General features: G+C 38.8%; 1 pseudogene; it reads right to left on the bottom strand.

Moving 5' to 3' along the window:
• Nucleotides 1-729: 729 nt before the first annotated feature.
• On the bottom strand, nucleotides 730-12,018 carry LOC107144427 (annotated as a pseudogene).
• Nucleotides 12,019-15,001: the final 2,983 nt, after the last annotated feature.

The following is a 15,001-nucleotide window of genomic DNA, read 5'->3' as shown; positions in this document are numbered from 1 at the left end:
TAAATTTTGTAGTGATTCTTCTACCTGTTCCCAAGATTTTGATTTAACAGCTTTTGGGGGTATAATTTAAAATATGTATTGCTCCCCTATAAATTACTACATGATTTTGGACTTGGGTTTTTATTTATTTTTGTTGTTGTTGTTTTTAAATCTTACTGGGTTTTTTGTTTATGTTACCTTTGAATCAAGGGTCTATAAAAGGCTCATCCAGCTTCATTTGTGTGCCACTAGATTTCATCTATACCTCAATTTAGAGATAATTCCTTTAGGGAACTTGTTTCAATCTATCTCCTTGCTAATGAAATTATTGACAGCAGCCATGACCACTTCATGGCTGCTGTCAATAATTTTTTTCTAATAGGAAATTCTTCAAAGAAAGCCTCTGGTTTGGAAATGGGAGAAGCTGGCATGCAACTGTATAGGATAAAATCCTTTCAGTACAGATTACAGACTTTTTTTTTTTTTTAAAGCATTCATGATCACCATCTAAAGATTTTTTTTGCTATATCAATTTTTGTTTTAATTTTCCTGTTTGACTTTGTAAAGTCTTCATTGAAAATTTCTGTATTTTTTTCTAATGTTACAGTCCAAATTCAATGCTTAATGTATTAAGTGGGCATCTGGAGTCCAGTCTTTGTTGCTCTGTGTGTAGCCTTTTGTTGTAGGTCTCAGAATTATACCTCTCTCTTTTTTTTAAATATTTTTTAGTTGTTGATGTACCTTTTTTTAAAATTTATTTATATGTGGTGCTGAGGATCGAACTCAGTGCCTCACACATGCTAGGCAAGTGCTCTGCCACTGAGCCACAGCCACAGCCCCAGAATCATACCTCTTAAGATAAATTACAAGTTTATGTTTATTTTTAACATTAGGAGACATTGCTCGAAATCAGTGAATTTCTAGGCCAGGTTGAGGTAACTGAAGGGCCTTTATAAGTACTTTATATGGTCTAGACCCTAGACTATGCTGCCAACATAGTCTGAAGTAAAATGGGAAATAATATCTTTCTGAAGATAGGCTTAGACATTTTAATCCAGTAAATTAAGGTGTTTCCTTTGTCTGGTAGCAGGGCTGATTGATACCTGGCTGCTAGGCCACCATTTATAGTCATAGCCAAGAACATAGGGTATAGACCTCCTAAAACAAAACCAACAAGTCCAACCTGTGTCATGGTACAGTTTTCACAATTCAAATCACCTATATTCAAAGGTAAACCTACAAAACCTTTGAAAGATGCATTCACTGTCAAAATGGGAGAACTGCTATTGGTAAGCCAGCAGCTATTCCGGCCTGTGTTATGTGTAAGATGCGCTGGAAAGGACTGTTTGCTATTAGGCCACAGAGAGCAGCATTAAGTCCAATGTATGTGGATCCATGTTCAAGTAGATTCCTTTCTGCTTCTAGTAGTTGTTCAATTTTTCTGGCTATCATATCAAAAACTGAATTTTCCTTGATAGTATCATGTGGTTTATAGTTTTCTATCTTGACCCTATTATTCTCCTCTCAACAGCTGGTGCCTCTCCAGTTCTTCTTCTAACAGGCTAGGGCTTAAGATATAACCTTTATTCCGCCCCTCCCGGCACAGCCATCTTCCACCATCTCAAGATTTTTTAAAAAAAATTTATTAGGCAGGCACAGGAGAATATCCCTATAATCCCAGCTACATGGAAGGCAGAGGCAGGAAGATCATAAGTTGGAAGCTAGACTAGGCAACTTAGTAAGACCTTATTTCAAAGTAAAAAACAAAAAAGGGCTGAAGTTGTCTCTAAATAGTAAAGCACCTCTGGGTTCAGTAAATAAGAAAAAAATCATTATACTTCTGATAGTATAACTATCAAAAATATCTCCCAATTCTCCTGACACAAAAATTTCAACCTAGGCACAAGATCTGAGAAGTTGTTGGGGACAAATGAGTTAAGATTATTCCTTTTCAGATTTGAAAAACATTTTCTGGGGGAGTAAAAGCAATGTAGGCCTAAAATTTTATATTATTAAGCAGAATTTATATTTTTATTCAGTGGTGTATAGATTTTACTTCATTACCTATTAATGGGGTATGAAATTTTCTCAGTAGTTATTTTGGCTGCAAGTTGGCTTTTATCTTCATGACCCTTATTTTATTAGACTTCACTGGGCTACAAGATTCCATGATGGCCCTAATACTCTGATTCACATTCTCTCAATCAGAAACCTTTATAAGGGTCTATTCTAACCTTTATAAAAGTCTAATCAAAATGTGATTACTTAAAGCCTTGTTACATCTTGATTTCAACATTTTTATTGATCTTACTTTTAGACTTTGTCATTATAGACAGATTCAATTTTGATTCTGTTACAAATAATTTTAGTTAGGAAGTAAATATTGGTAGATTTACTATTGGTTGTTAAGTTTTATCTGCAGATGATTAAACAATTTACAAGTGAGAAACTTTTTGAAAAAATTTTAATTTAAAGAAATGGGGTCTTAGTTGAACATGGTGGTATGCCTATGATCCCAGTGATTTGGGAGAGTGGGGCAGGAGGATTGCCAGTTTTTTGGTTTTTTTTTGTGGGGGGGTGGGTACCGAGGATTGAATTTAGGGGCACTCAACTACTGAGCCACATCCCCAGTCCTATTTTGTATTTTATTTAGGGACAGGGTCTCACTGAGTTGATTAGTGCCTTGCCATTACTGCATCTGGCTTTGAATTTTCGATCTTCCTGTCCCCAGCTGCTGAGATTACAGGTGTGTGCCACCATGCTTGGCCAGATTGCAAGTTTGAGGCCAGTCTTAGCAAATTTTTGAGACCCTGTCTCAAAATTAAAAAGAGAATTAAAAAGGACTTGGGGATGTAACTCAGGTGGTAGAGGGCCTCTGGGTTCAATCCATAGTACTAGGAGAAAGAAAACAAAACAAACAAAAAATAGCATTTTACTGTTGCCCAGGCTTCCTCAATTTGGGGGCTCAAATGATTTTCCTGCCCCAGCCTCAGGAATCGCTGTAACTAGCTATGTGTCACTTCACCCATATAATTGTTTTTAATTTAAAGAGTAAATCTAGATTGTTTGTCTTGAGTTGTCATAAAAACACATTTAAGATAGCATTCTAGACCAATGATGAGTGTGTCATGAGCCAGGGATGATTATTGATTGATTTGGTGCTCCTGAGGTCTATTTAAGAAAGAGCATATACTCAAATTGTAAGGGGGGAGAATCCTAAATTGTGTGGATATACTGTGTGTATATGGCAGTCATGAAGTACTATTTTGGACACCCCAAATTTGAGAAACTTTTAAGGTGAGGGATCATATCAGAGATGCCAAAGAGAGGGAAATGGAAAGAAAAAAGTGAAATGAAAAACCCCGATACTATTATTTCTTCCTGTTCAGTGTTGATAAAATGGTAAAAATAAGTTTTATTACATATAAAATTAAAAATAACCAATTACAATGTGGAGGAAAAAAAACTGTTCCTTTGCATAGTCAAATGCAAGGCAGGGGAATATAATGTCACCAGAAATTACTATAGCAGATTTCAATAAAGTACTGAAGAACAATGAGGCCTTGTTAATTCCATACTGGGTTATTCAAATAGTGTGTAATTCAAAGCAATTGCTGCTCCCCAGGCAGGAATTTACAATTGCCACATTTGAAGGAAGGATAATGTGTCATTCCAAGGGGAAACCAGGTCTGGAAAGGGCCTCATGGTAGGAGAACCTCATGTGTCCCCAAACAACTCTGAAGCAGGCCAAGTAAAACAAAGTGACTGAGAACCGCCCTGTGAAGTCAGTGAGCTTCCTACTCATCTGTATTTCCCTTGCTCTCTCCTGCCTTTTTGGTGAATGACAAAATGTTCCCAAAGGAAGGAGCAAGAGGGGAAGGCAGATAAATTTAAGAACTGGATGAGCTATCACACAGAAAGTGAATCTTTTTGCTTCCTGGTAAGGGCATACAAGTTTGTTCATGAGAACTTCATCATAGATGTATGACTGTGTATATAACTAATTAGTAATTATTATGAGTACAGAGAATCCTCCCTGGGCATGAAGACACTGGCCTAGAATCAAACATGAGTCAATTCTTGCAAGAGGAGGCTTGAATCATAATGTATTTGAAACAATTTTGGTCAACTATCCTTCAGAGAACAATTCTTCAGTTTTATGTTGTCATTTAAGTTGAATTACATGTGGATGGCCTACAATTCCATGATTTAAAAAAAAAAAAAATAACTAGCTTTGATTCCAGTGACTGATCAATCCATGCTTCCAGGGATACCAAGCTGTGTCAGTCTCCCAGCAACATTCTGTGAGATCATGCTGAACTGCTAGTTCCTGTGGACTAGCTAATTAGGTAAAAAAAAAAAAAAAATAGAGAGAGAGAGAGAGAGAGAGAGAGAGAGAAACTTTTGAGAGTGAAGTCCTTATGTAGAATCCACCCTTAAATGGGGCAGGCTATTTTTGACCAGAGACGTTAAGATGCTCAATAAATAAGAAAGAACCTTAGATGAGACAAGTGATCCTTTTAGGATTCTGAGCTGCTACAACATGTTGTAGCATGCTTGAAGCGTTAAAAGGCTGCTAGGAAGTCAGGCATAGTGGTGCACACCTGAAACTCCAGCAACTCCAGAGGCTGAAGCAGGAGGATCACAAATTTGGGGACAGGCTAGGTAACCTAGTGAGACCCTGTCTCAAAAAGGGCTGGAGCTATAGCCCAGTGGTAGAAAGCTCCTGGGTTCAGTCCCCAGCATGCACTTTCCCCAACCCCCAAAGGATGCTAGGGAAGAGGTATTTATTACTTACCAAATATTTATATGCTTTCCCATCTATCTAGCCCCCTGTTTGTTTTTATAACCACTGAGAAACTGTCACTTCCAGGCTGAAGCACAGAAGTGCAGGTGTGAATTCTCCACGTATTTTCTTCTTCTATTGCCAGGATGGTGGAGGTCTTAAGCGCTAGTAATACAGCTCCAAATGTCTGTCATCCAGGGCTCTTGAATAGAATCCTCTTGTCTCTACTTCCTATTCTACCACCAGCTGTATTGGTTACATAAGGAAAGCAAGACATAAACTTCATATGTTGAACCAATCCTGGGGTTAATTTGTAGGCCAACACAGCAGCTTTTCTGTTTTGTTTTGTTTTGTAAAAATTTAATTCCATCTGGATAAAGGATGAGCAATCTGAGTAAAACAGTCCTTGAGTGACCACTGAGGCTTTGCTGGGTTACTTTGCCAGGTTGTCCCAAATGCTTTTCTACTCCCCTAGTTGTCCCTGTTCCTTCAGGCAGTGGTGGTGGGGAAGTGAGGAGGAATTCTGCTCAGTTGGGGGCGTTCAGCTGATGGTTTCTTTTCACCAATCCCCTCTTGTATTTTAGGCTTGCTAAATACACAGTACACATTATCGAATTATTAATTGTGGTTTTCATTTGAGAGAGCTAGTTTCCGCTCCTAAGAAAAGTCTTAACAGGAAGTTTTTCTTGGATCTAGAAATGGAACCCTGCCTTCTGACACTAGATTTTACCAACTTCTGCAAATCTGTTTTCCTATTTCCTTCTCAGAGGGTGGAGCAAATAGAAGAGATTAGATAAAACCAGGAAATGCTGATTGGTACATTAGTAGAGTTCGGGCTGATAGGGCTGAGGAGCTGGTGCAGGGTAAAATGGCAGCATCCTCCAGCAGACTGCTTTGACTCCTCTTGGCTCTGGGGAAGAGGTATGAAGGGAGATCTTGAGCTGGGAATATAGCTCAGAGGTAGAGCACCTGCGGGAGGCCCTAGGTTCATTCCCCAGTATCCACTGCCTCTGTCCCCCAAAAGAATGCTATGGGCAGTTGGCAGCCTCTTCTTTATTTTTCCGTTTCTTTTTCAGTACTGAGGCTTGAACCAAGGTTATTTTACCTCTGAGTTACATTCCCAGTCCTTTTCATTTTTTGAGACAGGGTCTCTCTAAGTTGCCAGGGCTGGCCTCAAACATTTGATCCTCTTGCCTCGGCCTCCAGAGTCGCTGGCATTACAGGTGTGCACGGCAACCAGCTGGCACCCACCCCTTGCTAGTAGCCCTTCATGAATGTATTGCAGCTGACATTTCTCAGAACATTTTGATGTGCCCTTCCTTCTCAATTCTGGCCACATGGTGGGTGCCCAAGAATACCTGAAGGGATAGAGGAAGGAATAATTGATTTTCATAATTATCTAAAAGTGGGGATGGGGATTGGAAACACCAAATATAAGTAATTTTTCAGCTGGGCATGGTGGCACACTGCAGTAGTCTAGCCCCCTATGACAAATACAGTAATTTCCATTTTACAGATGGGAAATGAAAACGTTAAGAATTTTAGTTACTGGCCTGTTGCCATGGTGCATGCCAGAGGCTGAGGCAGGAGGACCACAAATTTGAGGTCAGCCTCAGCAACTGGCCCCAGCCCTTTCTCAAAATAAAAAGGGCTGGGGATGTAGCCAAGTAGTAAAGCTCCCCTGGGTCCAATCCCCAGCACTGTAAATGTTAAATTAAAATAAAAAATAATTTAAAAAGAATTTTAGTTATTTGTTCAGGGTCACATTATAGTCATTTAGAATGTGGAACTAATATCCAAACAAATCTCTCAATTTCTTTCTTTCTTTTTTTTAACATTTATTTTTTAGGTGTAGATGGACACAACACAATGCCTTTATTTTTATGTGGTGCTAAGGATTGAACCCGGGTCCCTCCCGTGCTAGGTGAGCGCTCTACCGCTGAGCCACGATCCCAGCCCAAAATCTCTCAATTTCTATATTCTTTTACTTGTTATGACAGGTTAAAGTCTTTTCCCCACCCTATCCAATACGCAATACTATAGGCCATTTATCATTTAATGTGAATCACCAGCAGGAGATTCTGTGTTATTGATGTATACATTTTTATTAGAAAATGCATCAGAATCATAAATCATTATCAGTAGGTGATGGAGTCTCATGACGGTAATTCTTAAATTCTTAGTGATTCATATTTTCTGCTAACCAAAAATAATGAATAGTATAAAAACGTCTCTAGTTTTTATCATTTTCTTTTCTTCCTTCTTTCCTTTTTTGCAGTACTGGGGATTGAATCCAGGACCTTCCACATGCTAAGCAAGTGCTCTACCACTGAGATACAACTCCAACCTTTTTAAAATTTTGAGACAGGTTTTCATTAAGTTGGGCAGGTTAGCTTCAAACTTGCAATCCTCCTGCCTCCTGAGTAGTTGGGATTATAGGTATGTATCACTAGGCCTGGCTAACATTTTCTTTACATAATAAACTCAGTAGGCTTCTAGCTCAGTACTTTGAATTATTAATTAGGTATGTATGGAGTCAAAACCATGGGAAGGGAACCATGGCAGAAACTGTTATTCTTCAATATGCATTTTCTTTTCATGATGGGGCATTGCTATATTGCCCATCTGATCTCTCAGACAATGTAGAGAACTTGAGGCCACATGTGCCACGTGGTACCCATTTTGATAATGGGAATTTAAACTCAGGAGCACTTTACCACTGAGCTACAACCCCAGCCCTTTTTATTTTGAGATGGGTCTTGCTAAGTTGCTTAGGGCCTTGCTAAATTATTGAGGCCCTGCCTCAGCATCCTAAATTACTGGGATTATGGGCATGTGCCACTGTGCCAAGCCATAGTATGAATTCAAATGAAGTATTGATAATTATAATTGTTCATGCATTAGCACACAGCACAAATTAAAATGAAAGGATAAACCATAAAGCAGCAACTTCTTGAATTTCTAAACTCCTGGGCTCAAGTGATCTTTCTGCTTCAACCTCCTAAGCAGCTGGAACTACAGGTGGGCACTGTCACACCTGGTCTCTTACAGAGATAGAAAGTTAGCCCAACACATTACTATGGGTTTCCCAGCCAGCTAGCTAGGCCATAGACAAGATAAGCAATGTATGCAACATCCAGACTGTTGTTCTTAAAGAGGAGTGTGTCTTTACCTTCCCCCTTTCTGCTGGGGCGTTGAGAGTGGGAGCATGTAACATGGAAATCATATGTTGAGGATGGTAGCACAAGAGAAGAAACTGGGCCCCTGTGTTGGCATCTGTTTGTTACAATGGTTGAATCTGTATCCTAAGTAATACCAGAGCTAAACATTTAGCAGAATATTGCTCAGACTTCCCTGACTCGAAAACAAACATGCTCTTTGGAAAGAATGTACGATTAGTTAACCAAACTTTCTGTTTATGGTCTTAAAACCCAAATCTACTCAGTGATCAAGAATGACTCTTTAATTCAGGACAAGTGATATCACAGGGATGGTAAGGAAACTGTAGAACTTCAGCTTGTTTTTTCAGATCATGGATGCTCAGGCAGTGTTCAGTTCTTTCTGCCTGATTCTAATTACCCCTTCTCCTACAGTCACAATTCAGAATTTGTGCATGTGGTGTAAATGGTTTCATGTAGGAAGACTACCCAAATGAGTCGTCTTGTCATCTGGCCTCTCAGGCAATGTAGAAAACTCAAGGCCACATCTGCCATATGGTATAAATATAAAAGAATCGAGAATTGTTCATATATTACCACATAAGGTAGGTTAAAATAACTAAGGCTAAACCGTATAGCAGCAACTTCTTGTAAACCAGCTTAAAACACTTACCTCACAGTTTCTGAGTCAGGAATCTGGGGTATAGTTTGCTTGGTGCCTGTAATTCAGGGCCTTCCTCTTACCAGGTTGTAATCAAGGTGTTGGACTGGATCTATTAAGAAACTTCAGTGTCCATTCATGTAGCCATGTCCTCTACTGAGTAGCAACTTATTTTTGATTTTTTTGGATGGGTCTTTGGAACATAAAATATGTTTACCATGTGAGTTGAGGTTGCTCATCGGCCAGAGATTTTAGCAGGTGATTCTGGTGTGATCTTCCTGGATCTTTTGGGGCCCCCTTTATGATCTATAGCTTTCCCAACCCAAGTAATTAGCAACTCTGGTCCACTCACAGAAGTTCTCAATCCAAGTTACTTAGAAGTTGAAATAATATGGCTTGGGAGACTGAGGATCACAAGTTCAAAGCCAGCTTCAGTGACTGAGATCCTGTCTCAAAATATAAAATGGGCTGAGGAGATGGCTCAGTGGCTAAGCACCCCAGGTTCAATCCCTGGTGTGGGGGGAAAGTTGAACTAGGTGATTGAATTCTACGTGTATTTCATGGCTTTGGGCATACCCTCACAACTTCTAAGGTCATTCTCTGATTCCATGGTCAAGGTACTTGATATTATTTCATTTTCCCTATTTTTCGCACCTGTAATACCAGTGACCCCAGAGGCTGAAAACAGGAGGGTCACAAGTTGGAGGCCAGCCTGGGCCGATACTAGTGAGACCTTGTCTCTAAACAAAAAATGAAAAGGACTGGGGACTTAGCTCAGTAGCAGAGCACCTCTGGGGTTTAATCCCTAGTACTACACACACACACACACACACACACACACACACACCCCAAAAACAAAAAACCAAATAATTAAAAAAATAAATACAACAAAATAAGATTTTATTTTTTTTATTTTTCAAGTGAGAAATCTAAAAATTTGCAAAGCAGTATCAGGATTTAAACCTCCCTCTATCTAAAGCCAAAACCCATTTTGTTTCCAGGCCTCAATAAGCAGAGTTGGTCTGGAGGCTGGAAAAATCATTTGACAGCATTCCAGGCTTGTCAACATCTTCAATGAGTAGCTTTGTTATTGGCTGTAAACAGTTGTAAATTTCCAGAACCATGGGCACCGCCCATATTAAAATGTTAATTACTCAAATGCCTCATAATGCCAAATGCAAATGAAAATTAAAGTCCCAGTGTAATTCTGTTTTTGGATCTCCCCCATTAACACAGTTGATGGAAAACTGGAAACTTTTCTTAAATGACATTCAGTCAGCTCTTTCAAAATCTGACCTCTTCTGTCCTTTGGTGAAATTTCTAATTATGGATAAACTATCGATGGTTGATGCCACTATGCTTTAAAGCCACTTTTGAAATGTGATACCTATTCTGCTGAAGAAGAAACTGAGGCTTCTTTAGGCCAGTTTTGCTGAAACTGTTACAGAAGACATATGGGCAACTCTCTACTTCTGCTTTGCTTTTTCCCAAAGTTCCAGAAACCCTAGCTTATGGTGACATGCTCTTCCACAACAGTAGACCTTAAAAATCAAAATCCTAATGGGATGAAAGAAGTCCATTTGTTTTGAAGTTGCTGCCTCTCCACTCTTTGGGAGTCTCCTCCCCAACACTGCCTGTCTATGCCTTTGATTTATAACCTTCAGCCCACACAAGCTTTGGTTCTGCAATCCTTCAAAGAGGTTAAGGTGTAAACCAGGAGGAAGCTTTTAAAGAGGAGAACTGATTAGGGTTGAGGATGAGGGTCAGGAAGGAAAGTTGGAGGAAAAGCAATGAAAGGAGATGACATTTGGAACAGGCAATGAGCACATAGATAGGAACGGCTGATTCAAGGACTGGTGAATGTAGTTTTGCCAACCCAGATGGAGCTTTTGGGTCTGTGGTATAGCTTCCAGCAGGAAAGCTTATGGCCCTATGCAACCAGGATTGCCAGAATGTGAGCCTCCCCTCCCCCTTTGTCTAAATTTCTTTATATGCTTGCACAGCCAGAGCTCCATGTTCCCAGCTCTGAGGCTTGGGATTTGCTTTTTATCATCCCCTGGAGGGTAAATAATAGCAGCTGTAGTCTTCTGCCAGAAAAGAACTTGCTCCCAGCTTGGAGGTTCAGTTAATGACAAATGCAAAGGGTTTCTAGAAAACATAAGCTACCACCTTTGAAAACTGTGAGATACCAAATAAATACGATAATTATCATTATGGCAAGGATGGATAGGAGGGCTTTCTTGAAAAAGCAGGCTTAAAACTATTGGTGTGGTGCTTGAGAAGAGTGCTAAGATTCTCCTTGAATACACTTCTGAAAACTGCTTAACTTAAAAAGTTCTTCCTTTGGAAAGTTTCTGATGGAGTGTTATGTTTGTAGACCCAAGAGGTAGGTTCAGATTTAAGTATGACTCTATCAATTATTATGTGTCAGCAAAGCTTTCTCCATGGAAAAACAGGGATAGTCCCTTTCCTTTATTGAATGTTTGTGAAAGTAAGAAGTCACATATGCAAATTGCTTGGTAGTGTCTAGACCTTAATAAAAGCTCAATAAAAGATTAACTGGTGGCTGTTTGAGAAAATTAATTTGGTTTACACTTCTTTTATTCTTGCACATTGATAACACAGATCCTGTTCAGAAGTTACTCTATTGCAAAATCCTCTGGACTAAAGTTAGATCTTGAATATTAAAACAAGAAATATCGTTGAGGGTGCACAATTATATGCACCAGGAAGAATACACAGAAATTTAACGTGATCCCTGACTTCAGAATTGTCATGAAGTGACTCAGTAAGATGGGACTAGATTAAAAAAAGTCTAGAGATAATTCTAAAGATTTTTTTGGGGCTGGATTGTGGCTCAGCGGTAGAGCACTTGCCTAGCACAGGCAGGACCCATGTTCGATCCTCAGCACCACATAAAAATAAAGGCATTGTGTTGTGTCCATCTACACCTAAAAAAATAATAATAATTAAAAAATAAATCTTTTTTAGTTGTAGATGGACACAATACCTTTATTTTGTTTATGTGGTGCTGAGGACCGAACCCAGTGCCTCACACATGCTAGGCGAGTGCTCTATCACTGAACCACAACCCCAGCCCCTATCTCTAGGCTTTTATTCTTTACTTTCTGATTACTCTTTAATGTTCCTTACACTCCCCAACTAGATTATAATTAGGACACCTGAACCAAGATGAGTTTATTTGGCTTCAATCATGCATAGAATTGACTGAATTTATATTTGGAAAAACAATCAGGGTCTTGGGATTAGAGCATTTGCCTAGCATAACCAAGACCCTGGTTTCCATTATCAGCACTACACACTCCCCCCGAAAAAGTTTGCATTTATTGAGCCCCTACTATGTGCCAGGCAACCTCATTTCAGGTATTTACTCATTTAGTCTTCAGAGGAACTCTGGTACTTACGATTATCATGCTTACTTTACAGATGAGAAAAATTGCAGCCTACTGCATCTCTTGGCTAAGAAAAGGCATGTAGGTGTAGATAGGTCTCTTAGGAAAATAAATCACAGTGGAAAGATGGACTGAAGTTTACATTTTTTTCCTACCAGCTTAGCAAGGATAAATTATGCTTTTGTAATTCAAAAATAATGCACTAGAGGGCACTGAATATACAAACTGTGACAACTGTTTTGATTAAAAAGGCCCTCATAAGAGTAAAGGGTATAATGTAGTTTATATGAACTGAGAAGCTATATACCCACTCCTCAATTAAAAAAAAAGGAAAGGGAAGAAAAACAAAACATCATGCTTTATATTGAGCAATTCACAATTTGTCTCTACTTGATATGACTGTTACTCAAATTGTCTTTCACTAGGTGTTTTCTTTGATCTGCCTGCTGAGTGGCAAAGGGAAAGGGTAGGGTAACCAGGATGAAAATAAATTTTAAAATACTACACTGAGACACATTTTTTATTTTAGCAAAGTAAAACATGCATTTTTTTTGAAAGAAAAAAAATGCAAGATAATAAAATGAAAGAAATAATACCTTGTCCTCAAACTCCAAAGACAACATAACATCTTTTAGAGGTAACTCCAGTTTTTAAAGATTTCTATTTATTCATTTAACAAAATTACATTATTTTCCTCTACAAAAATTGAGAAGTTAACAGAATACCCATTTCTTGTAACAAAGATTTACAAAGTAACTTTTATTGTTTCCATTATTTCAAAGTAATACATTATTACTCCAGAATGTATTAAAAATAAAAAGTAATAAAATTCTTATTTATCATTAGGGTATAGTGGCATATTTGTAATGCCAGTTGCTGGGAGACAGAAGTTGAGGATTGTGAGTGGAGGCCAGCCTGGGAAAACAAAGCCAGACCCCCAACCCCATCTAAATAGAAAAACAATGACAAAATATTCATTATTCCAATAGCTCTCAATATCCAGAGGAAATTATTATTTATTTATATTTTTTGGCATTGAGGGCTGTTTTACCATTGAGCTACATTTCCAGCCCACTTTGAGACAGGGTCTCACTAAGTTGCTCAGGGTCTTGCTAAGTTGCTGAGGCTGGCCTTGAGCTTGTGATCCTCCTGAACTGCTGGGATTATAGGTGTGTGTGAGCACCATGCCTGCCAGAGGAAATTATTTTCATGTACATACAATAACTTTTTTTTTTTGGCAAAACGGGATTATCTTGTATATATTATCTGTCCATCTTTCTACATCATTAATTTTTTTTTTTCTTGTTCAGGGCTAGGGAGTGAACCCATGGCCTCTCAAATGCCAGGCAAGTGCTCTACCACTGAGCCACACTCCCAGCCGTCATTTCATTATTTTTACATTTTTATTGGGATATATAACTTAAGAATTTTTATATTACAAAAAATGTGTAACTCCATATGTCTTTCTCAATCACTGCAGCCTCAAACCTAAATGCTTTTCTAACCTTTATCATCACAGAATATATTTAGATAATATTTCTAAACTTCATATAAACTTTTCCATTCAACCTCAAAAAGATGAGTTAAAGAAAAAGGTAGCTGGTGTGGGAACCCAATAATTTTACCTCCTAGTGTAAATTGTGGTTACTGATAGTATCATTTAGACTCAGTTATGGGTCACTGAGAATATTGTCTGAAGGAACAAGGATTTGGAGCCCTGCAGGGTTTTGTAGAAAGCAACTGAAAACAAAATAAACAATGGGAAGGGAAAAGTTCTAACTATCCCTCAATATTTCAAGACTCAGTGGATCATGGAGTCACAAATTTGTAGTTTTTTCTTTCTCATGGGAAATAATAACCCCTTGTATGTTTAACTCTTTATCACTGCTCTATAAATTATCACAAGCTACTGTCATGAAAGGAACTTAATAAAAACTAGGATTTCTCTTATTCTGGGGGGGACTAGGGATTGAACCCCAAGATACTTATCTTTGAGCTATACCCCCAGTCCTTTTATGTATTTTAAAACAGAGTCTCACTAAGTTGCTTAGGGCCTCACTAAATTTCTGAGGCAGGCCTCTAATGATCTTCCTGCCACATGCTTCTGAGTGGCCCACATTACAGGCCTGAGCCACCATGCCCAGCTTGCTCTTTAGAGAGAGAGAGAGGGAGAGGGAGAGGGAGAGGGAGAGGGAGAGAGAGAGAGAGAGAGAGAGAGAGAGAGAGAGAGAGAGAATATCCCCTGATCTGTACCTAGCTAAACCCAGCTCGCTGTTCAGGAAGCAATGAACAAAAAATTAAAAGGGGAGAGGGTGGTTGCAGCATAGTAAGAGTTGGGAAACATTATGGCTTGCTATCAGGCAAAAGCCTAAAATGCAGGTGGGAAGAGGACAGACCTCTTCATCTGTTTTCCTTGTGGAAAAAACAAAATAAAACAAAACAAAAAACCCCCACGAGAATGTTACCAAACTATGGCTTCTCCATCACCCCCAGATGATATTCATTCAGAAACAAAGCCCTGCAAAAAGGGATAAGTTGAATAAAAAGGGAAATTTCCTTAGGAACTGGGAGCTGCCAAACATACTAAAGAGCTGTGGAAAAAAACACCTGCTCCTGAATTACCAGTATTAGACCACACCCATGCCCTCTTCCATGGACACAGTAAATCAAAAGCACTTTTCATACCTAATACATTCGAGAAAAACTTGAACATATCGCCACAGTTTTTCGTTTTCTTTCTTTGTGGTGCTAGGGATTGAACCCAGGGCATCCGGCAAGTTAAACTTATGCTTTACCACTAAGCTACACCCCCAGACCCTTTATTTTATCTAAGCTTTTTATTTGGTCAGATACTGGTATATAGTGTTCTAAAGGCTCTGCATACATTCTCATTTAATCCATCCAACAAATCTAACAAATGAACAATGAAACTCAGAAAAGTAACTTTTTCCAATTTGTACACAGCTGTAGAGGAGTGGCGAGGAGCTGGATTTCAAGTATTTCG

Source organism: Marmota marmota, unplaced genomic scaffold, assembly GCF_001458135.2.
Source record: "Marmota marmota marmota unplaced genomic scaffold, marMar, whole genome shotgun sequence".
Lineage (NCBI taxonomy): Eukaryota > Metazoa > Chordata > Mammalia > Rodentia > Sciuridae > Marmota > Marmota marmota.
This window is presented reverse-complemented; position numbering and strand designations above follow the sequence as displayed.